This window comes from Equus przewalskii, chromosome 6 (assembly GCF_037783145.1).
Source record: "Equus przewalskii isolate Varuska chromosome 6, EquPr2, whole genome shotgun sequence".
Taxonomy (NCBI): Eukaryota; Metazoa; Chordata; class Mammalia; order Perissodactyla; family Equidae; genus Equus; species Equus przewalskii.
In genome coordinates this window covers 29,797,212-29,820,645 of record NC_091836.1, presented here as the reverse complement: position 1 = coordinate 29,820,645, position 23,434 = coordinate 29,797,212, and the positions used below count along the sequence as shown (strand labels likewise).

Below are 23,434 nucleotides of genomic sequence, written 5' to 3'. Positions count from 1 at the left end.
GGTCTCTCTTTAAATACAAATGACTGATTGAATGAATGACTCTTATCCTCCTATGTAAACCATATTATCTCATACCCAGCTTCTATTCTCGCCTTTCCCATATCAAATGTACTCTTTACCCTATTTTCTGAAGAACCATCTTCTAAAACCCTTGCTTTTTCCATGTCTCATTTTCAAAAGCCTTCAGTAACTCCCAATGGCTTATGGCAGTATAAGGATATTGTCACATCTTGTGATGCCGTAGCACTACTGTGAATATAACAGAAATATACATGTCCGTATATGTATCTCAACCTATCTCCAGGCTCCAAGAAGAGCATGTCTGGCACATGTATATGTTATTGTCTTTCAAATGTGCAATTTCTTTTATTTATAGAAATTATGCTGAGTTCTAGTTCATAGTAATGGATTAAAACATCACATTTATTCTGCTCCCTCCTGTAGTTCCACAAAAACAATAGCAGAAAGATAGAAAAGACACAAATACTTAAGAGACTGGATTGGAAAAAGAGACGCAACCTCATCTCTTTTTGGAAACTGGAAAGCCATGGAGAGCAGTAACTGACTTCGAGGATTTGCAAAGTTGAAGCTGCTTTGTACCAAAGAGCTTCATTAGAGCTCAGGAATTGGAAACACCAAATGCCTCTGAAATTGCGAGAGAAGGTGGGGTTGGCAAGTTAAAACAAGTGAAAGTATATATAAGAAGCAGTTGCAGTCCCTCCCGTTTCCTGGCAGAGGACCAAAGGCTTATTCTCCTGGAGAGAATGAACCAGGAGGACCCTGGATGTGGACAGCAGGCAGGCTGATGATGGGATGTATTACTGAAAACAGAATGAATAAAATAAAACTCTACATATGGAACAGTGAGACCCTGGGCACCTTTCCCTACGAGGCTCATGAATGCTTACAGATGGGTTTGGGCTTGTGTACCCCTTCCTCAAACCTTTCAAGAAATTGGAAGATTTCTCTCTGAAAAATAAAAATAAAAATAAAAATAAGCTACCATCTCATGAAAAAAAAAGACCTAGCGATTTTGACCGTTGGGGTTTCCCACCTGTGCTAACCTACAATGAAGCTTACCAGTGGACAAGCACGTCCTAAGGAAAAAGAGCTCCCAGTAGGTTTTTTGATGTTGATCTCCTCAACAAGAAGAGAGAGTCAAGGATCACCACATACTTGAGAAAACCTCCAACTGAAAAGTTAGAGACCAAAACAAATTGTAGGACAAAGAAACTCAGAGGAAATAGAGACATGCCAGGAGCAATAAAAGGAGGAGTGGGAAGAGGAGAAGGAGAAATGAAAGTATAATTAAGACCTTCAGAAAGATTAAAGAAAACAGCAGAGATAAAAGATTCAATATAATAATTGGAAAATAAGGCTGAGGATATATCAAAGAAGGTGGAACAAAAAGACAAAAATAGAAAATTAGAGGATTCGTGGCCATCTAGCATCTGAATAAGAAGAATTCTAGGAAGAAAGAATGGAGGAAACACATTAGAGAAAGCTATCAAAGGGATAGTCCAAGAAAGATTTCCAGAACTGAAAGACATGAGTTTCCAGATAGAAGAGGCTATAAGGATCCAGCAAAATTGATGACTGTAATCAAAGAGAACATCTTACAAGCTTGTAGAGAGATGAAACCAGGAAACTACAAAGGAAGGCAGATCTGAACATCACAGGACTTCTCACAGCAACACTGGAAGCAACACTGGAATAAGACATCAGAAAAATACCTTCAAAATTCTGAGGACAAATGATTTCCAATCTAGAATTCTACGCTTACCATCAACAAAGAGTCAAAGTGGAGTAAAGATGTTTTCAGATAAGTAAAGTCTCCAGAAAGTAGTTTCTCTGCACTGATTCTTGAGATACTTGAGAGTGTGTTCCTCCAAAATGAGGAAATAAACAAGAAATGGGGAAATGCAAGATCCAAGAAACAGGATTTCCAACGCAGGAGAGGAGTGGAAGGACTATCCAGAAGGACTGAGGGGAAATGCCAGAGAGACACTGTGTAGCACATCTAGGAAGCATCCAGTCCAGATGAGAGCAGGAACCCAGAGGGCTCCAGAAGTGTCTCCAGAAAAACTTGAAACAGAGAGCACTTGACATGTTTGAACCTAAGTTCTCAGAGAAGACTCAGCCCTTAAGTGAAGTCTAGAGGTAAGTTAGTGGTAGGCACATTGAAAGTGAATTTAAAAATAGTACAATTGTTGGGCCGGCCTGGTGGCGCAGCAGTTAAGTACACACGTTCCGCTTTGACAGCAGGGGTTTGCTGGTTCGGATCCCAGGTGTGGACTAGGCACCACGTGTGGACTAGGCACCACGTGGCAAGCCATGCTGTGGTAGGCGACCCACATATAAAGTAGAGGAAGATGGGCACGGATGTTAGCTCAGGGCCAGTCTTCCTCAGCAAAAAAAAAGAGAAGAAGAAGAGAAGAAAGGAAGAAGGAGAAGGAAGGGCAGGAGAGAGAAAAAGAGAAAAGGAGGAAGAAAAAGAAAAACATTGTAAAGTAATGCTTGCATTAAACAGTTTTGGAAGCTCTTGCCTACAAGATAAAATGTAAACCCTTCTGCAAGACCTTCAGGGTCTATTATAACAGCTTCACGCTAAATCACAATTGATCAATAATACCTGATATTTTCATACTCTACAGCTATGCTCATCTTTTCACTCCCAACCTGGAATTCCCTCTAACACTTATCTTCTCCAAATTTTATCCATCTTCTAAAGTCGCTAGGATTCTTACCACCTCCATGAAGCGTTTCTTGACCACCCCCATTGAGGGATCTTTCCCTTCTCTGAATTTCAACAGCAGTTACTGTCTGCACCCGGTTAGTTAATTGGGCTCTTTGCTCTTCAGCTATCAAAGTATTATGGTTTATGTAAGTGGCTTACAAGTTCCTTGAGGACAGATTCTCCCACAGTGGCTCATGCAGTGCCGCAGAGCTGTCTACATGGTAAGAACATTAACAGTTTTGAACAAATTAGTTAATTAATAATTGAGTCGCTCCACCTTCTGTCTCTCTCATGCTAGGCTTTTGTTGTTTCCTCCACTGAGCAACAGGGGTTTGTTGTAACTTTCCACTGATCTCTTCTGCCTGCAGTTGCTGGGCTGTGGCTACTGATTCAGTCATTTCTTAGGTACCCTGCCCCCTCGATGCTCAGACCTGGGAGCCCAGAAGGTTAGGAAGGTTTGGATGCAGAAGGAGCAACCACACCGTGATACTTTATTGGTGTTGGTTTTCTTTTGAAAGATCTGATCCTGCTAAAGCCAAGAGGGACCAGAAGTAGCACGTGGAAGACTTACACCCAAATCAATTTTTAGCTCCATTTAATGAAAAGAAAAGGAAACGCAACAGGAGTGTCAGCTCTCTAAAAGTGGTTCTGGAGATACTAAAAACCTCAAACAGACCCTTTCCAAACACAGTTAGACCACAGGCGTTTTCCTGCACAGAGATGTCACTCTAGCAGCACCCACATTTTCTAAGATCACCTGCTCTGCTCCTTGGGCACATCATCTATCCACCCACATTCCACATCCCCTGGTCCAGAGACCCGTCACCCTCACTCCCCCACCAGCCTCTACCTGTAGCCAACACACTCCATCTCTGACTCTGCTTGTCAGATTCAGTCCGCTGAGGAGCAGGAAGGCAATGAGGATGACAATTTCCCTTGAAAGAAAAGAAGGAATAAAATGCCTGTTATGTGGCCCAAAAGTCTTATTTCTAGGTCCCGGTTCACGGAGTCCTAGAAATTGGAATTGGAAGAGACCCTAGAGATCATCTGGATCACCTCTCTACCTCTGCTGCATCTGAGGATAACCCCCACCCGCCCCCAGCCCTGGCTTGCCTGATGTGCGTGCTACTGCTTCTGCTTGGATACCACCATCAGGAGGAAGGGCGTCCTTCAGCAAATCACAGCAAGAGATCCAGGTGGCATGTGGCAGAGAAGCCGTGTTGGCAGAGAAGTGATCGAAGAGAGCTTGCCTTAAATGCAGTCGTTCTCTATATTTTATAATCACAAAACCCCAAGAGAATATGAAGAAAGCTTTGGACCATCTCCTCCAGAAAAGAGCATATAGACATGATATTTTGGACATAATTTTACTAGGTTCAAAGACTCCTGAAACCCATCCGCAGATGCCGAGACAAGAATTCCTGCTATAATGCTGTTTTTGGGAACGAAGTAAATGCTACTAGTCCATGTGGTAAAACAACAATCAAATAGGTCCATCCTTGGGGAAAAAAATCAAGCCTTGGAAACTGCGAATTTTATTTTAAATTGTAGCACCACACTTGTTCTCATCACCCACTTGGACCAACTGTGTCTCAGAGACACTGAGAAGGTTAAAAACACTGAAAAAAAAGTGAGGCAGGCTTGCAAGTTATTTTGTGGGGCTGCATATTTCCTTGATGTGCTTGTATTGTGTGGAAAAATGCCACACTCTTCACTGTTATGTTGGCAACTCCTAGGATTCCGAAGGTTAATGATTTTACGGGCCCAGAGCTCACACAGGTTGCACCTTTCAAAAGCTTCATTTCTCTTCTGTTTGGAATATTTCCCAATGACTTTTAATTAAGTGTATTCTCTGTTGGCAGGAATAAGACAATAAAAGGGAAAGGGTTTTGTGTGTTCTTACTCACAAAACCAATGCTCTGTATTTGCTGGCTGCTGATTGATTGGTGGAAAGCTTAAGGTTGTAGCTGCAAAGTAAAAGCCACAGTCAAGTGCTACCTATGAAAACGAGCTTGGGAAAGCGGCTCCCACAGCACTCGTGTGGTATACTCCATGGCATATTTGGACGCTTAAACCTTTCTTAGGTGCCAGGATCTTGCTCCTGGGAGCATGTGCTTCCTGAAGAACTCCATGGACAAGGAGCCAGCCGCCCTGGATGAAACAGTGTTGATAGCCGGACCAGATGTTTGGGGAAGGGGAGAGGTGTGGGGAAGATTATCAGCGTATATAGCACGCGTTACTTCTTACAAGCATGGAAAAGAAGTTTTCTATTATGCAAGGTGAGACCAGACAAGAAGCAGATCTCTTTTCTCAATATTAACTCCTTGATCTGAAAGGAACTAATCCATTCTTCTGCCTCCAGGCAACACAGCATTCAAACAGATTGGGTTTTTTGTTCTTCTTTTTTCATTATTTCCAAAGAAGGACATTCCAGCCTTCCTTGACCTTGCATTCCAGAGTCTCACAGTGCCCATGCTCAGGAAATACTTCCTCAGGTTTAACTTAAATCCCTCTGCCTGCAATGGGAGACTCTTGCTATCCTCCAAGGACTTGAGGAACAGCTGCCTGGCCCCTTGCCAGTCACACCATTCCATATTCCCATTGTTCAGGGGAGGAAACGGCTCTGGGCATTTGTTGATTGGCTCCCCATTACCCAGCAGGAACCCAGGCCTGTGTCCCAGGCTCCTCTGAGCAGTTACTTTGCATACTTGGGGCACCATTCTCCCAGGACTCTAAAATTATCACAACTGACTTATCATCCTGTGAAAACAAAAGTCTCTGCAGGGGTTTTGAGACATGACATAAAAGAATGTTCTACATCTTCATAGTGCTTTACCTAACGTTTGTGCGTGCATAAGTTCCACTATAAGTATAATAACCATCATTTGACAGATGAGGAAATGTGTTCAGCAAGATTGGCTCAACCACTAGATAAGAAGAGGGAAAGCGAGAGTTGGCCCTCAAATCATGATGCATCAAGTTCAATGCTCTTTAGACTATACCAGAGGTGCTTGCTGGGGAGCAAATAAAGCCCTGGACCACTGATCATACATCTTCTATCTTTGCAATTCTGTCTAAGAAACAGAGAAGCAGATACACAATGAAATGGGCATAAAAAGACTCACTGAAAACTGTAAACACATGCAAAGTCTTCAGTCACAAGAACTGTGCATTGGTGGTGGGGCGGGCAGCAAGAAAGTCACCCCACATTGCAGGCTGGTTAAGGGGGCACTTTGGAGGCAGACGGAGCTCTAATACATGCAATGGGACACTGGACAAGTTCACTCACCTCTGAGCTGCGGTTTCATCACGTATGAAATGAGAAGAATAATACCTTTTTCGCAAGGTTATTTTGAGGAGTAAATGAGATAATTAATATAAAGTGCTTAGCACAGGGTCTGACAGATAGGAAGAGCTAAATAAATGTTTAAATAGTAACTATTCATATTATGGAGTGAATAGAGCAATGAAACTGAATGGAGTTAAATTAGGAAAGGTTTCATGGAGGAAATAAAAGTACAACAGGAATTTGAAAGCAGGATTGGGGCTTGGTGAATAAGACGAGAGAGGGCATTACTTCTCTGCCCTCAGCCTCCCATAGGCATAGATATGTCAGTCTTTGAACGTGGATGCCCAAACTATCTGTCTCCACGGACTTCCACATTTTTAAACACATTGTGGGACAGGAAAATTGCAGAATATCATAGGAGAGGCTGTGGCCCAATAACTTACAGGAGACATGGGGAGATGCCAGCATTAAAGCAAATTCTCTCCTAGAATGAAGAATAGCTTCAGTATAACTCCATTAAAAATTGAGTGTGCTGTAACTTTGAGCTATTCTTAGTATGGATAACTTCTTAAAAGGTTAAGTCTAATAACTTGGCTTGCTTGCCATAGATCTGCTGCTTCTGATATAAATGAGAGAGATGACCTCTCCAAGACTCCACAAATTATTGGAAATAGGGAGATTGCAATTCTTGGAACTTTCCTATTGATTGGCTAAGTAAATCATCTGGTAAATGGAAATCTAATTTGAAAGGTATATATTTAATGGAATTAATAAGTAAACTGATTAGGCAAAATGTTAGAAGTAACCAAAAAATGCCCTAATTGATTGGAGGCTTATAAACAGACCCCAAAGAGTAAGAAGACTGAGAGAGGGAAATTACTGGATGCTCTTAGGGATTGTAGCAACATTGCTTCTGACATCTGCCCAGTCCAATGTGGATTTGTGGAATACAAACCACAGTGCCACAACTACCTCCTAAGGCATGTAAATCAGGATGCATTTCTATCCATGCAAGACTAAAAGATTGTGGGAAGTCCATCCTGTGCATTGGTGCCACCAGCTCATGACATGGGTTTCTGTGGCTGTTGAAATGAAGCCAAGTAGTTTCACAGTCTGAGCTGCCCTGCGTATGGCTCCTGCTTTGACTGCTGGCAATGTAGAGGGAAGCACCAGTCTGAGGAACAAGTTTATAATCTGCTTTGGAAGGAACTCCTCAAAAACAGGTGCTGAAATAAAATATGTGAGAGGAAAGTGGAGAGGGAGAAAAAATCACATCCATTTAAAATTTACTCTGTCAGTCACTTTATCTATATTATTTTATTTAATCCTCATGGCAATTCCACAAGTCAAGAATTACTCATTTTACAAACAAAACAGCCTAGTGGCAGAGCTGAGATTTGAACCCAGGTCTGGCTGACTCCAAATTCTACAAGTCCATGGTCTTCCCACCTCACAGGGTTACCTCAAGAAAATAGAATATAGTTTAATTTCACTGAGACATTAGACTGTACATATTGGACTAGAATGTGCTAGGGATACAAATTTGTATCCAGATCATGAAGTACGTGGAATCACTGAGTATCATGTAACAGATTTGAAGCTTATTACATAGGCAATGGGCAGTCAAAGGCTGTGGAATGGGGTGAGAGAGGGAAGTAATCCAAATTTTCTTTCTTACTCTTAGAGTATAATTCAGTACAGAAGAGAGTGAGGAAAGACCAAATGGACAAGCAAATAGAAAGGAAGAGAAAAGTCCTACTTCTGGCAAGTTAGTAAGAAAGGTTTGAACCAGGACAGAAATCAAAAGACATGGGGGGGAAAAAGGCGTGGTGGATTATATTTTCCAAAAATCGCCATAACAATATTTCCCATCCCACATGCTCTTCTGGAAACTTGTCACTCCTCATGAAGAGGTAGGTTCTGTGACCCCTCCCCATGAACCTGGGCAGGGCTTTGCGACTGCCTCAACTAATAGAATATGACTGAAGTGATGCTTTGTGACATACAAGGCTAGGTCATAAAAAGCGACATAGCTTCTGCCTGGATCTCTCTCTCTCAGGATGCTTGTCCTTGGAAGCCAGCCATTGTGCTGCAAGAAAGACTGGGTTACACAGAGAGGCCCATGTGGAGAGAAACTGAGGCCCCTAGCCATCAGCCCCAGCTGAGCTCCCTGCCGACATGGAGCATCAACTTATTAGCCAGGTAAGTGATCATCTTGGAAGTAGATCCTTCAGCCCCCAGTTGAGCTGCCCCAGGTGATGCCACATGGAGCAGAAACAAGGCTCCCAGACTGAGCCCTGCCCAAACTGAATATTTGTGAGCAAAATAAATGATTGCTGTTGTTTGAAGTTACTAAGTTTTGGGATGATTTGGTATGCAACAATAGATTACCAGAACAAAAAGGGCCAATGGAAGAAAGATTCACTGGTGTATCCACCCACAGACATACTGGTGAATCCTAGCCAAACGATAACAAAGTTCAATTTTATTTACTTGATTGTGTCTCCATGGCTCTGAGGGGTGATGATTTTAGAGCTAGGAAATATTTGTGCATCTATTTACAACCAGATAAAGTACTAATCTTAGCAGATCTATAGTGTCCATTCCAATGGATGGAGGTAGAGATGCAGATAATCATTCATAATGACGAATGATCCAGTGGAGAACAAACCTGCACTGAGAGTCGATTATGTTTTAGGCAAAATGTTAGAGCTTTCACATTCCTCTTCTCACCTAATCCTCATAAAACTCCTACAGAGTCTTACTCTCGTTTCCCAGGATCAAAAAAAGTCTAGAAAATTGATTTTTTTTTTTTTTTGATTTCACACCAATGAGTGGTAGGGGCAAGATTCAAACTCAAGTCTGATTCCAGTGCTCAATTTCTTTCTGTTGCATCATCCTCCATATTTACCAAAGATGATTTCTCTTTAGTTTTTGCACACATGTGCTATTAATGGTTTTTGAGTTGTTTGGAGTGGATTCTTTTTTCTTCAGCAGTAGCATATTTACCTTTCTTGGCTACTATTTAAAAAAAAAAAAGAATTTGCATTCCTGAAGCATACACAATCCAATGGTGTTGAAAACAGATGGTCCACAAGTATGCTGTGAGACATGGGGAATCAAAATTAAAAGAAAAATTTGTCACAATTATGGAGTGCTATGGTGCTTTGTAGAAAAGAAAGTGGCTTTTTCTTATTTATTAAGTTGGCCATCGTCCTTATTAAAGGTGTTCTTTCAATCAAAGCTAAGACATTTTGCCCCAGTGCCTGAGTGCCTTGAAAGTTGATGTGCAGAACATAGTGTTAGTTGTATAAAACACACAGATGTCTGCCATGATCAGTCTGCTTTGGAATTCTGTTGGGGGTCTTGTGATTGTTTGAATGGGAAGAGTTCCTTCAATCATTTCTTTGAGCTCCCTCCAAGTTGTACAGAGCGCAAGAGGTGAGAGTCTCTCCCTCTGAGCGTCAGAGGGTTCAGTGACTTGGGAAAGTGGGAGCTCAGACTCCTCCATTCTGTCCTGGCTCTGCCACTGTGCACCATGACCTTGCTTAAGTCATTAGCCCCTTGTTTTCCTTATTGGTTCCTAGGGGACAATAACACTATGCCAGCTCCGCTGAAAACAAGTCAGTTCTTCAGAAACAGTCATCAGAACTTGTACAAACCCAAAAGTCGTTTGTTATAACCCTTTCTTCTTTCTTTTTTCCCCCTGACAGCAATGTATTTCGTTCCTCAGCATGCCATTTTCAAAACCTTTGACATTTCACTAGACCTCGTCATTGCCTCCATTGTGGATCATGCCAATTTGTCAGTTTTAATCTGTCTAAAAACCTGCATCTGCCAGCATAAACCTTTTTATGTCTTATATGTGAACACAAAGATTTCACACATTGATTTTTGTGTAGCTCGATTTCATGCAAACTAAGCAAACACTGACAGGTTGGTATTTGGGGTAATGAATGCACAATCAGATTAATACAAATCAATGGCTTGGCAAGTTTCAGATGAAGCGCAGAGGGTGGGGTCTGGACAGCATGAGTTGCCAGAACAAGACAGATGGTCAGAAGCTGACACTCTTACCTCTTTATCTTGATGGGCTCATTAGCAGATTTCTCTCTTTTGAGTCTCATTTGAGTTTCCTGGCTTTAAATGGCACCCCGTAGATTGCCCACCAACCTGGAAAATAACTGACGTACCTTTCTCATAGCCTGGCACAGAGAGTATTCTAGTGCCCAGGGTCTGTTTAGCAGCTTGGATGGCTAGGACTTAGGTAAATGAGTACTGAAGAGCTACCATTTATAGAATAGGACCATTGGAATCCAAAGAGTTAAAATGTCTCAGTTGAAAACCTACTTTTTGTGGCCAGTCTCTAAGAGGAAAGAAGCATGTGCAATAAGAACAACAACAAAAATACTAGATTCTACCTCTTAAAGTTCTTGTGAGAATTAAATAAACTAATGTGGCTAGTACAGGACTTGACACTCAATAACTAGTAGTTTTTAGCAAAGTACGTTTTTTTCCTTTGGTGAGGAAGACTGGCCCTGAGCTAACATCTGTTATCAATCTTCTTCTTTTTCACTTGAGGAAGATTGTCGCTGAGATCACATCTGTGGCAATCTTCCTTTATTTTATGTGATATGCTGTCACAGTGTGATTTGACAAGCGGTGCTAGGTCTGCGCCTGGGATCCAAATCTGCAAACCTTGGCCTGCGAAAGCAGAGCCTGCCAACTTAACCACTGTTATTTTTGTTGCTGTTCTTATTGTTATTATGTTATTTCATAAGTGAGAAACTGAGGATTAAGTAATTTGTCCAAAGGGGCACAGCTGGTGAGTGGAAGATGCAGAATTTGACTCTGGGTCTGTAAGACTGAAGCCCTGAGGTTAACCACCAGTGTCACCCCACATTGGCTTTACCACTGGTCTCATAGGCAAGGGCAGATGGCTAAGACTTCAGGCAGGTTTTTCCATCCTGAACGGGTTCCTGCACATCCTTCATTCCCTCCTTCCTTCCTGCAGGCCTCAATGACTCTTAGCCACCTGTTTCCTTTTTTTTTTTGCTCAGGAAGATTCACCCTGAGCTAACATCCATTGCCAATCCTCCTTTTTTTTTTTTTTGGCTTGAGAAAGGTTAGCCCTGAGCTAACACCTATGTCAATCTTCCTCTATTTTTTTTTTTGTATGTGGGACACCTCCACAGCTTGGTTGGTGAGTGGAGTAGGTCCACATCCGGGATCCAAACCTGCAAACCTGTGCCGCCGAACCTGAGCGCAGAACTTTAACCCCTCAGCCATGGCGCCGGGCCTCTCCTCCCTTTTGTTGAAACCTACATCTATCCTCAGGTTCTTTCCCCTCTGAGGCTGACACTGGAGCAGGGTGTAGTTTCCTTGGGTCCCCTCCTTCCTATACTTGCTCCAAATAGCACTGTCACAATAAAAAACCCTGGACCCTGGACTACCCAAAAGTTTCAGAAAGCCTTCAGGGTGTTAAACTCATTGATTCATCAAATAGAGGTTCTGACCTCCCATTTAAAAATTTTTTTTAAATTACTGTTTGTTAGTGATTTCCTTTCTAGATGGTTTCTTGGGTTCTCTATTAATTGACTTGGCTACTTAAATTAGAGCTGGGAGAGATTCAGCTTGAAGAAGCTGCTGAGTGTGAGGTTCTTAGGCCTGGTCTAAGCCTACTTCGTAGTCTTTACCCTAAATATGACTTACTTCTACATCTCTTAATTCCTTTGTTCCTGGTCAGCTTCTCCAATTGCGAATAACACTTCCATCCCCAGCCCTCAAAAATCATCTGTGGGGCTTCAAAGCATCAGCTGTGCAGAAGCTTTCCCATACTCAGAGCAATCTCCTTGGCCCCAGCTGCCGATGTCTTGCCCTGGATGCTGGAGCTTTGCCAGCAGAATGCTCAGCAGTCATATCCCAACATTGCTTCTCCCTTCCATCAGTACTGTCCTTGGTTGTCTAAGGAACTAAGCCCCATCGTTCAACAAACTCAGTCTCTGAGCTTTGCCACATAGGCTCACAGCCACCCTCCCCACTTCCTTAAAAAATGCATCTCTGTCTTGAATTCTTTGCACTACTTTCTTGGTTCTCCAAACTCCATGCTTTCTCCTTTGTCTTCACTTTCTAGCACTGCCTACTGTGTAAACCCCACTGCTTAGTCCTTGCCTTCTGCTTTTCAGGTTTTACATTAACTGCCCTCAAGAGCTTACTCAGACTTGTGGTTTCAATTACCACTGTAATAAGGATTCACAAATCTCCACACCTACACACTCTCTTCTTAGTTCCAAACAGCTTCCTATGGGAAACTTCCACTTGAAGACTCCACCATTATCTCTAACTTACCATGCCTAAACTTCCCATTTCTGTCCATAGCATCACCATTCTTCCAGGCTCATTGGCTTCAACTTGAACACTTTCTCTCCCATCAAACTCATTCATTTATCTATGTATTCATTCATCCACTCATTTATTCATTCACTCACTCAACAAATATTTACTAAATGCCCATTCTGTGTCAGGTTCTGGGTGAGGCACTAAAGATACAAAAATAAATGACATATCCTGAATCTAACATTGAAGACCCTGTGCCCATCAAAGACATCCCCTGTACAACCTTTTATGGTTTCCAATAGGACTAAGTGCTTCAGTCAGACTGACTTCTTATTCTTCATACTAACATGTTCTTTCTTACCTCCTTTGTTCCTATTGTTCTTCCTGCCTGGAATAAACTCCTCCGATCTTTCTGCCATCTAAAATGAACATTCCCTTCAAGCCTCATGTATTTTCAACATCTCAACATACTGCTTTTTCCCTTCTCTGATTTCCTATAGGATTTTGTGATTCAATGGTGCCCCCTTCCCACTGTGATCATAGAAAGTAGGAAGGCATGGCAGACAATGTTTTAGTAATAGAAAAGTCTTAGAATCCTTTACTAAAGTTGTCATAAGCAAGGACATGTTTTCTGGGAAAGGACAAGATTGATTCATTCCTTTACTCATTCATTTATTCACTCATTTCTGAGCTCTGTGCAAAAAGGCATGAGCTTCCAGAGGACACGAGCCTAATACCTGAGTGGCTGTCCATGCTCTTGCTCACCATGCATCCTGGACTGACCCGGCCTACTGGCACTTGCTGACAGGGATCAGGCTTGGTTGAAGGAGGAGCTGGGTATAGAACATTTGTTCACAGTGCGGGAGCTATGTCATGCAAGACACCCTCAAGCCCACTCGGCTTTACAGTGGCTCTCTTCCAGAGGGTCCATCCCGACAGGGTAACCAATAACCTCAACACCCTCACAGGCAATATGCCTTGATATTTTAAGGAGAAGGGACATGCCAACCAGACTCTTTTTCTTCTACATCTCCTCAGTGAACAATCATGAGAAAGTTCTAAAAGTTGAGCTCCGCATGTTCAAATGCCAGCATTTGCCCAGGACCTCATCCAAGACAAAGCCTACCACTATCACAGGGCGGAGGAAGTGCACAAGGTCTTGGGTTCATGCCAGAATCAGAGTAAGGGAGCCTATTTTCAACCGAGGATCTTCCTCTGGCCTCTGAAGTCTGACCTAGACGGTAAGTGACTGGATGTCAAAAAATACCTCAGTTCAGAATTTTCTGGGACAGACCATGAAGCTACCAAGTGATAGTTACCACAGGACCCACTAGAAGGGGATTATAATGATAACAGGAACTCCTTACTGGTTTCTACCAATAAGGGCAAGACTTTATTGTTACTGAGGGGGCTACCTGTCCCTGACCATCAAGCTGTATTCACTCTCAGAGCTGGAGAGCCCCAGGCAGAACTGTCTGCAGACCTCACCTCAGCTACCCCAGACAGTGGCCCCAGAGTGCAGGACACAGCTTGAAGGGACTTGTGTTGGCCAGAAGTGTCTGTTCTACATGGACTTCCAGGGACAGCTATATGGATGGAGATATCTCATCTTGACACTATCAGGTAAATAGCAGCAAGATCAATGACTCTACTCTCTGGGCCATAGGGCAACACCAAAGACCTTTGTGACTACACCCTGGCACACAGCTTCAATCACCTGGGGACATGAAGCATGAAAGAATGAGGAGGAAGGAGGCAATATCCATTAGAGAGCCTGCAGCACAGTATTCTCATTCTGATAGACTGTTTAACTCATGTGAGCTTGAGAAGTCAAGGGTTCCTTCTAGGCCTCAATATATCCATCTGTAAAATGGAATTGCCTTTACATCACAGGATGTTCAAAGATCTGGAGAAGGCACTAGGAGGAAGGATCTCACAGAAGTTTGAGAGAGGGGTGGTTCATGCTTTTGTCATATCTTTTTCTGCAGCAATTACTCACCACTGTATCCCCAGGATCTGGCACATAGTAGGCCTTCAATATGCATCAAATGAAAAAATGAACGGATTAAGGCTTCTGCAGTCATTCATTCTCTCAAGGGCTATGCACAAGTTTTTCAGAGATGGGAAAATAGCTATATTTCTTTTCTGCTTCCCTCCTCCTTTCCCAGTGCTCAGTTTACAAATATCTCACCTTGGGCCAAAGTCTGTGACCCACTTCCCTCCACCCACCCAGTTGGCTGTGTAATGGGAGTCATGTGTGGTTGTCTTGGGATACTAGTCATTCAGAGAAGTTAAATGAAGACTCTTAACATCATCCCTGTCCTGGGGTTTAGGGTATGGATCAGGGTGGAAGAGAAGGAGGATTCAGAAGTTGGGGTCAGAAGTCTGGGGCCTCCTAGCCTCCTTTGAGATCTCTATGCTTTGTGCAAGCTCAGACCTCAACTTGCTCTCCTCTCCTGTCTCAGGAGGCCTAGGAGTAGAAGGAGAGTGGGGTTGGGGAAGGGATATAAGAGATCTCAGCATGTTGACTGGAGCTAGATCCGTCTGCTCTCCAGTTCCGTCCCTTTCACCAGGCTTCTTATGCCTAAGACTACTATAAATGACAGAGAGAACCTGAACCCCATCTCTGTGGGACCAGACAACAGGGCACCTACGTCCCCCATGAGGTGAGGCTGGGTATGGAGGGAAAAGGCCCTTTTGACATTTACTATCCCTCCCCTTGACAGTCCAGCCTGAGTTCTAGGTGAGACTTCTGGGGCTTTAACTGAATCTGAACCAGAGCTCTTGTTGCCTTGCTACGAAGCTTCCTCTGTGTCCCCAAATGGTAGAAAGATAATGATGTATTACTCATGGGTTAGGTATTTATCTATCGTCTGTCCTTCTCATACCCATCTTCCTACATTCTGTTCAGACTTCTGTGCCAGGTGCCTTCCTAAGGGGTTCTGCATATTAGGAGGCACTGGTGGGAGATCAGAAATTGGAAGTGGAGAGAAGTTATTATTCCTCCTTTCTCTCTTTCTTTCTCTTCTTTTGCTTCTGGCAGCAACCGTGGAAGTGGCTGCATTGCTTCGATGATCCCAGCTTTGGTGGCAGCAGTTCTTCCTTGATGGTTCTAGTAGTGACCATGAGGTTCTCTCTCTATGGGGTCAGCATCTTCTGGATGGTCTACCCCAGTATCTGCTTAATGCAACCCTCTTGTATTGTGCCCTCACTAACTAGCACAGTGACAGTGAGTTCTGCACTTTGGAAACAATAATCTCTTGGTTTTTTTTCTCTAGCTATATTTTGTTCCTTCCTGTAGTAAATAAGTTCTGGGTTACTTCTTCTCTTTTGTCTGGTTTCATTTCTTCAAAGTCTCTTATAACTGTTTCCCTGTATTAAATTCCTTCTGTTTGTTTTTCTAGTTGTCCCCTGTCTGATATACAAAAATTAAGGAAGGTGGCTATTCATAGATAGAAAATAAGTTTTTCCCCAAAAGGTATAGGATTAAGGAAATATAAGGAATGAGATTAATGAACAAATACATTATTTTCCATTATAGTTAACTAAGCACTACCTTGTTGATCATATAATTAGATCACTGTTTTAATATTATTTTTCTATAGAAAAACACATTTCCATATATGAGATGCTATCTCTATTGAAACTGAACTTATGTACATGTCATCTTTAATTCTGAATAACGTTTTACATTTGAACTTATTGCACTCTTTACACCATTGGATATATCTTGTTGCCATAATGTATCTAATTAAATGTGACATTTCTACACACACAAAAAATGATGTCTTCCTCTATGATCCTTTATGGAGGTATAGCATGATTTAGACTTAAGTGAATCAAACTTAAGAAATAAATGACTCCTCCACTCCTGCTAGTAAATGTCTGCATGAATGACATCATCAAGAAACAATTTATTTGAAAATTTTAAAATAGTTTTGACACGAACATTAACCTGCAGGGAACTAGCTGATGAATGATAATCTATCCAGCCATTTGTCCAGCACAGGAAAAGCTATGGAGTCATTGAAGGTGATGTTCATCTATGTTCATTGACATTGCAAGATGTTTATTGTTGAGTGAAAAAACTGGTTATAAAGGTTTGCATTATATGATTACTTATGTTTTGTTTAAAAAATATTTGTGTAGAAAAGACATTGGAAGGAAAAGCAGAGATAACAGTTATTATCTTTTGTTAGTGAGGCCATGTGTGGTTTCTAATTTTCTTTTTACTGAGTTGGTTCTTTACATTTTCCACAATGAAGATATATTAATTTTCTAAAGGAAAAATTTTAAGTTAGTTAAAAGACAAACAGGTGTGCTCCCTGATTTGTTTAGCATGAGGAGCTAGCCGAAGAACTGTGTGAGAATGGTGGGAGAAGCAAGGAGGATTAGGGAGGGATGTCTCTGGAACTGACCCCTTCCCTATTGCCAGGTGGGTTCCTGCCTTATAGGGACAAGGTTCTGGATGACCTCTGAGGTTTTTCTCTATTGAAGGTTCCAAGATCCAACTTAAGATTCAATTCAAAGAAAATATATTGGTCATCATCCTATGCCAACACCTGTAGCTCCTAGAAAGACAGAGTTGAAGGCCCAGTACCTGTCCTCTGGGCACCTACTGTTTTGTCAAAGGATTAACGCTGGCTTTGGAGTGGAAATATCTCTCTTTGAACTCTTCCTCTGCCCTTCACTAGCTGTGTGACATTGGGAAAATTTCTTCTCCTCTTTGAGTTTCAGGTTTTTCATCTTTAAAGAGAAGGTAATAATTCTTCCTTTTCTTTGTTTGGAGGATTAAGTAGAATGATAAGATAATCCAAGAAGAAGAGAGAGAGAGAGAGAGAAGGAGGAAAAGAAAGAGAGAAAGGGATAGGGAGAGAGAGGGAAAGAGAGAGAGAGTCATTTCTTTTCTAGGCCAGTTTAGGCTTTCTAGGAACAAGAACAATTGATAAGAACGAAGAAGAAAATAAAAAAAAAAAAAAATCCTTACCCAAGGAGGGGTAGCAAAACTTTAAGAGTGAAGCAATGGATACAGCAAGTGGGCTAAAAATTAATCACACAAAGATTTCATAATTTCATAGTACCTCCTCATAGTCTTTGCCCTTTGTGAACACATAGGGCTTTATCACAACAAGGTGTTCCATGTAATCTGCATGTGGTCACTGAAGGACAAAGTATCTGCTTGGCCCATGTTTCCCAAATACCCCAGATAAATGGGAAATGAGGGTGTCCTGGACAATGGTGGAAGAAGGAAGAGCCATGGTCCACTGAGTCTGCCTCAGAGACATAGAGTAGACAATACTGTGTGAGGGCAAGGAAGGCTGGGAAGGGAAAGATTACTTGGCCATGGTAAATTACTTCTATCTTATGGAAAATTTGTAGCTTCTATGTCTTTGTAAAACAAACATGTAGAATATGTAGGAAAACTTTATAGAAATAACTTTCCTGTGTATTTCAGTTTATTATGTTCTAACGGTTACAATTGAAGGATCCAGTCCTAACCCCACTCCCAATGCCCCTTAACCAAATGCTCTGTAGAAGAGAGAAATGTAATGACCTTAAGATAGTATCAAACATCAACTGACATCCCAATATGCAACTTGACATCCTTTTGTTCTTCAGAGTCTTATCTCCCAACTAAGCTATCAGCACCTTGAAATGAAGGTCATGCCTTCATCTCCATTTGTAGGAATTCTTAGCATAGAGCTCGTCTCAATAAATAATTATGTCGAGGGTTCACCAATACTCCTCTCTCACCAAAATTATTCCATTATTTATGTTTACGTTGTACAATTATCAACCAACCATGGTAAATTAAAATAATTGACTTTCAATTGGCTAAATAGATTTGTTAACACAGTGAATAATTATTTACCAGTAAATGAATCAGCTTAATTTGTTTAAGTGTAGGTCATAGATAAAATGTCATGTTCTCATGTTAAGATATGGATATAAACAAGAGATAAGTCAGACAAAGGCCATGACTTCAGCACTGGGTAAAGGACAAGTTAAAGACAAATCAATTAATCCAGCACTGTGCCAGCTGCCATGAGGAATACAGAAAGTACAACTGCCTTGTCCTCGAGGAGTTTTGAATCAAACTGAAGAGTCAAGACATTCATAGCAATTAAGAACAATAAAGACATTATATATTCAAAGCAAAAAGATGTGGAATGAACCAGCCTTTTCAGGTAGGACTTTTGTTTAAAATAACAAGCTCACTTATTAAATCAGAAAAAATATATAACCAAATATTAAAAAACATAAGTCATATTGTCCTTCAGAGGTAAGGACTGTTAAGATTTTGTTCTATCTCCAGAATCATTTTTGTACAAATAAGTATTTTAAAAAAACAAGATCACATCGTAAAACTATTTTTAATTTATTATTTATATTCAACAATATATTGTAAACAAAATTGAAAATATTCTTATCAAATTGCAGATTACACAAAGCTAGAGAGGAAAGCCATTAATGACAGAATAACAATCTTGAACGATCTTTCCAGAGGAGCTCGGGGGCCAGACTAACAAGATTAAATTTAACAGAGGTGCTTCTAAAATCTTTAACTTAGATTGAAAGCCTATAGGTCTTGGTTGACTACAAGCACAATATGAATCCACAGTGTCACTGGCTTTCAAAAAGCCAGTCTCAACAAAAGCATGGTGAGCAATAATAGGAAGGACAAGTCTCTTTCAAGGTTGTGCTCATCTGGCCACGTGTTTGAGTTCTATATTCAATTTTATGACCAAGGTTGATCGAGACGACAATGAACAAGATGAAAATTATGTCATGTGAGTCATAATAGCAAGAGCTAGAGGCTGGAAAAGAGGAGACTTTAAGGTTCTGTGTGTGTGTGTGTGTGTGCACGTGCATGTGTGCGTATGTGTGCATGTGTGTGTGTGGAAATTCTTAGAACATACGCACACAGGAAGAGCTATCCTGAGAAAAAACAATTGGATGTATTTTGTGTAACTTCAGAGGGCAAAAATAGTTGGACAACTCTGAGATCATCCTCACAGCACCCTAGAGGCATAATTAGATAAACATCTGAGCTGTCCAACAATAGAACAGACTGTCTTTGTGGTGGCAAGTTCCCTTCTCTGAAAATACTTAAGCAGAAGTAGAATAAAGAATATTGTAGAGAGATTTTTATCACTGGACTTGAGGAATCCTGTGGTCCCTTTCAACTCCAAGATTATGAGGTCAAGTGAAAGAATACAACTGAACTAAATAAATAACTTTTACTCTTGATGTATATATTTGGGTATATGTACATGTGCGAGTATATGGGCATATAAAATTATCTAGATTTCAAAATATTTATATCTTAGAAATCTTCTTTGAAAAATGTACCTTGAACCAGCCCTGACTCATCCATCAGTAGCCATGCTGTGGTGGCAGCTCACATAGAAGAACTAGCAGGACCTACAACCAGAATACACAACTATGTACTGGGGCTTTGGGGAGAAAAAGAGAAAAGGAAGATTGGCAACAGATGTTAGCTCAGAGTGAAGGTTTCCCAGCCAAAATATATATATATCTTAAGCTTAAATCTTAAAAAAAAATGACCTGCTTATTTTTCTCTGATGTAGTGGAGAAAGAAGGCTAAGTTTGAATTCCAGCGGTGCCTTGTGCTAACAGTATGATCTTGAGCAATATGGTTAAACTCTGAGTCTTTTTATCTCTATTGTACAAATGAAGATATAACCTGCAGTCAAAGGAGCATTGTGAAGCTTAAATGACTTAAACTATCACACTGCCTGGCACATTAGGTACTTAAGACATAGTCATTGTTGTTGTTGCTGCTATTGTTATTATTATTATACTTGCCTTTCCCATCCCTTTCTCATTGCCCCCTCCTTTTCTCTTCTTTCTCCCAAGTATCTTACCTTACTCTCTAACTTTATCTTTCAAGGCACTGTCAGTTTATCTCTGCATCAATATACACCTGTCTCATCTCTTCTACTATTCTGTGAGTGATGTTTAAGGAAGATTGGACTGACAAGGGTGTGCAAGGTATAGAAACAAAATGGTACAGGAGAGAAAAGTAAAACAAGAGAGTGCAAGAGAACCAGAACCAGCCAGCTCTTTCCCTTCCTCCAATTCCTCACTCTCCCCTCCTCCCCACAGAAAGAACAAAAAAAGAGGAAGGAAGACCAGCAAAGGAAAAGATATTGTCAGAAGAATGGGAGTGGAAACGTTGGATAAAGCACTATCTCACACTGGAAAGGCTCAGAAGGAAGACACAAACCTCTAGGACCAGAGTGGGTGGAATGAGAGAGATAGATGGTTTTAGAAAAGATAACTAACGAGTCTCTGATAACTCTCATTTTCTGGGCCTTGGTGAACTTTGCCTAAGCTTCAACTAAATGGAAATATAAATAGCTGAGAAAGAAGCCAGTAGATAGGAACTGACATAATGGACTGTATTGACTCTCTGAGAGATATAAGGGACCTTCTTAAAAGCATAATATTTTACCTGATCATTTGTCAGGCTTCCTCTGGGTGAGTGAGCTCCTTTGGGGAAGGTAAGTGGATTGGCTAATCTTAGTGTTTTGTTTAAAGTGCACCCTGCATTGTACTAGAAATCAGTTAGCTTTACTGAGCAGACAGGGAGGGAGAAGAACATAAGCATCCACACCCCTCTTCCTTCCTCCTGAGGGGCCTCACTAGCTAAGTGCCCAACTGAAGATCCAAGACCTACTTTCCTCTCCCCTCCACCTGCCTCTCTAACACATCACCTTCTCCATCAGGGTGCTTGGTTTAAGGAACTAAATCATTCTTATATTCCTGTTCTCACAGGGTGGAACTAGTCCCCAGAACTTCCAGGCATTTACCCAATGGACACCACCTCCTGTTAAAATCCCTCACTCCACCCAGGTTGTCTACCCATAGATATACCCTCAGATCCATGAACTTGCCTCTTCCACCTCTGTACTCAGTGCTGGGATTTCCCTTACTGTCCCAGCCCATCATGAGCTGCTTCTCTCTCTCATTATTGTCTTAACCAATAGTTCTTTAGTGGACATGGAGCTTGTTCAAAGACACAGATGCAAAGGTCCACACTCAGAATTTCCAGGAATAGAGGCTGAGAATCTGCACTTTCACAAGTGCACGACTGACTGTGATGTACAACATTATTTGAGAACTATTGGACTCTGTGTAATTAAGACTTACTATAATTAAGTATTATTAAGACTTATTATAATTACTATAATGTGTGTTAACGTTTCATGAGTTGGGTCTAGCCTCCAAAAGTAAACCATGATCTCCTTCTAGACTGGGGCCGTGACTTATTTTTCTTGATATTTCTCTTCTCTTCTTGAGCATAAGAAAAGATGCTTAGAAAATGTCTGTAGATGACACTATGGTAATTTGGGTTTTGTCAATTTTATTGGATAACAAGTGGAAGATATGCTGGCTTTACATGACTTCATCTTAGTAAAGTCACAAAGCCTACCAATCTCTAAGCACTCGCTCTTGAAGATTTACCCTAGGGATTGGAATTTTGAGAACTTCCCAGCCAGCTTTCCCTCCCCAAGCTGTCCATACTCCCCACATCCAATATAATGATGTTAGTACTCTCTCACTTCCAACAGCAACTTACTCCTGATACTTCTGATGCCACCCCAGTGAAACAATTTCTTGGGTTCAAAATTAGTGTATGACAAAGGTTCTCACCAAAGTCCTCCATTCTCTCCTAATACTTCATCTCCTAAGAGAAGAGAAATCTAGAGAACAGGAAAAAGACGACATGATCAATGGATATAAAGATCCCAAAGCATATAAGAAGCTGCCTTTGGTTGGAAACATACCAGATACATCTAGCGACATGACTAAAGTGGTTGATCATGGAAACCTATGAAGAAGGAGGACACAGTGTTTTGGAAAATAATTAATTCTGAGGTCATATTCCTATATAGGAGTTAATGGAGTTAATTTTGTGGATGGGAGTTAAATGATTTCAAGGTAATTCTGCATATGTAATAGAAGTCTCGAAGTCTGAGCTGATGATCACGTTTTTTAGCGAGAACATAAGATGACTGATCATGTAGACAGTTTTTTCTGGCTCAGAGAAGACATAGAACTATGACTCATGCTTTCATTTAGACTATGGCCTCCCCGTGGATAAGAACAATTCCATACAAATCCATCTGTACCCAAGAGAGAGAAAAATCTACAAAAATGTCGAGTCGTTTTTTTCTTTCACTTTCCTGACATTTAGTCATTATTTTAGGTAGGCAGAGGGGCTGGTGGCTATTTGCTATTAAAATACTTTCAATACACAAATTCCCATCAGTTGACTCAAGATCTCAGTTCTGGGTTCCAGGTGACCGGCTGTTCATGAAAATTTACCAGTTCTAAATCCTACCCATCCTCTAAGATTCAACTCAGGCTTTGCTTCCCCTTCAAGATTGAGTCCAGCACCAATCTTGACAAATATAATCACATCCTCTCTTTTCATTCTCACTTCCAAATCCCCAAATAAAGGCCAATTTTCTTGCTCTTCCCTGCACTCAATTTACCATTTCTGCCTCCATTTCTGCCTACACTCTTTTCCCCACCTCTGTCCCTCTCTAAATTCTACCTATGCTCCAAGGCTTGGTTCAGGGAATGGCTCTTCGATGGGGCTTTCTCCAACAATGTGTCAAACTAACCCCCTCATTCTTCCAAATGTCACAGCACTATGTCAGCTGTACAGGTTAGCCCTCTGTTCTTCATTTCCAGGTGTTCATGTTTTGTCTCTTCAGATTGACCGCAGATGAATCTGGATTTTGATATCAGACAGATAGCCCTCTTCTACTTAGTAGTTTTATGACCTTGAGCAAACGATGCCTCAGTTTCCACTCTATAAAATGTGGATAATGTAACACTTACCTCAGAAAGTTACAGTGAAAATTGATTAAAGGAACTGGCCACTAAATGTTAGATATTATTAACGTTATACAGTGCCTAATGCAGGGATGTCTGGCTCAGTGTCACAGTAGTCTGGCCTCACAGTGCAAAATGAAGCTCCTAACTATGACGACCTTTCTCTCCAGCATCTCATCTAATCTATGAACCTTCTGTAA

General features: G+C 41.3%; 2 long non-coding RNA genes across 6 annotated transcripts in view; one reads left to right on the top strand and one right to left on the bottom strand.

Moving 5' to 3' along the window:
• LOC103557915 (uncharacterized) overlaps positions 1–23,434 on the bottom strand; it is a 242,031-nt gene that overhangs the window by 34,542 nt on the left and 184,055 nt on the right. The window lies entirely within an intron of this gene.
• LOC103561971 (uncharacterized) overlaps positions 8,069–23,434 on the top strand; it is an 87,096-nt gene continuing 71,730 nt past the window's right edge. For 3 of the 5 annotated variants that reach the window (XR_011541394.1, XR_011541393.1, XR_547597.2), the window contains exons 1-2: positions 8,069–8,228; positions 13,401–13,603. This is a non-coding gene — a long non-coding RNA (uncharacterized lncRNA). Of the gene's footprint in view, positions 8,229–13,400; positions 13,604–13,811; positions 13,986–20,492; positions 20,891–23,434 lie in introns of all 5 variants that reach the window. The other 2 variants (XR_011541392.1, XR_011541391.1) reach the window with 2 other exon arrangements.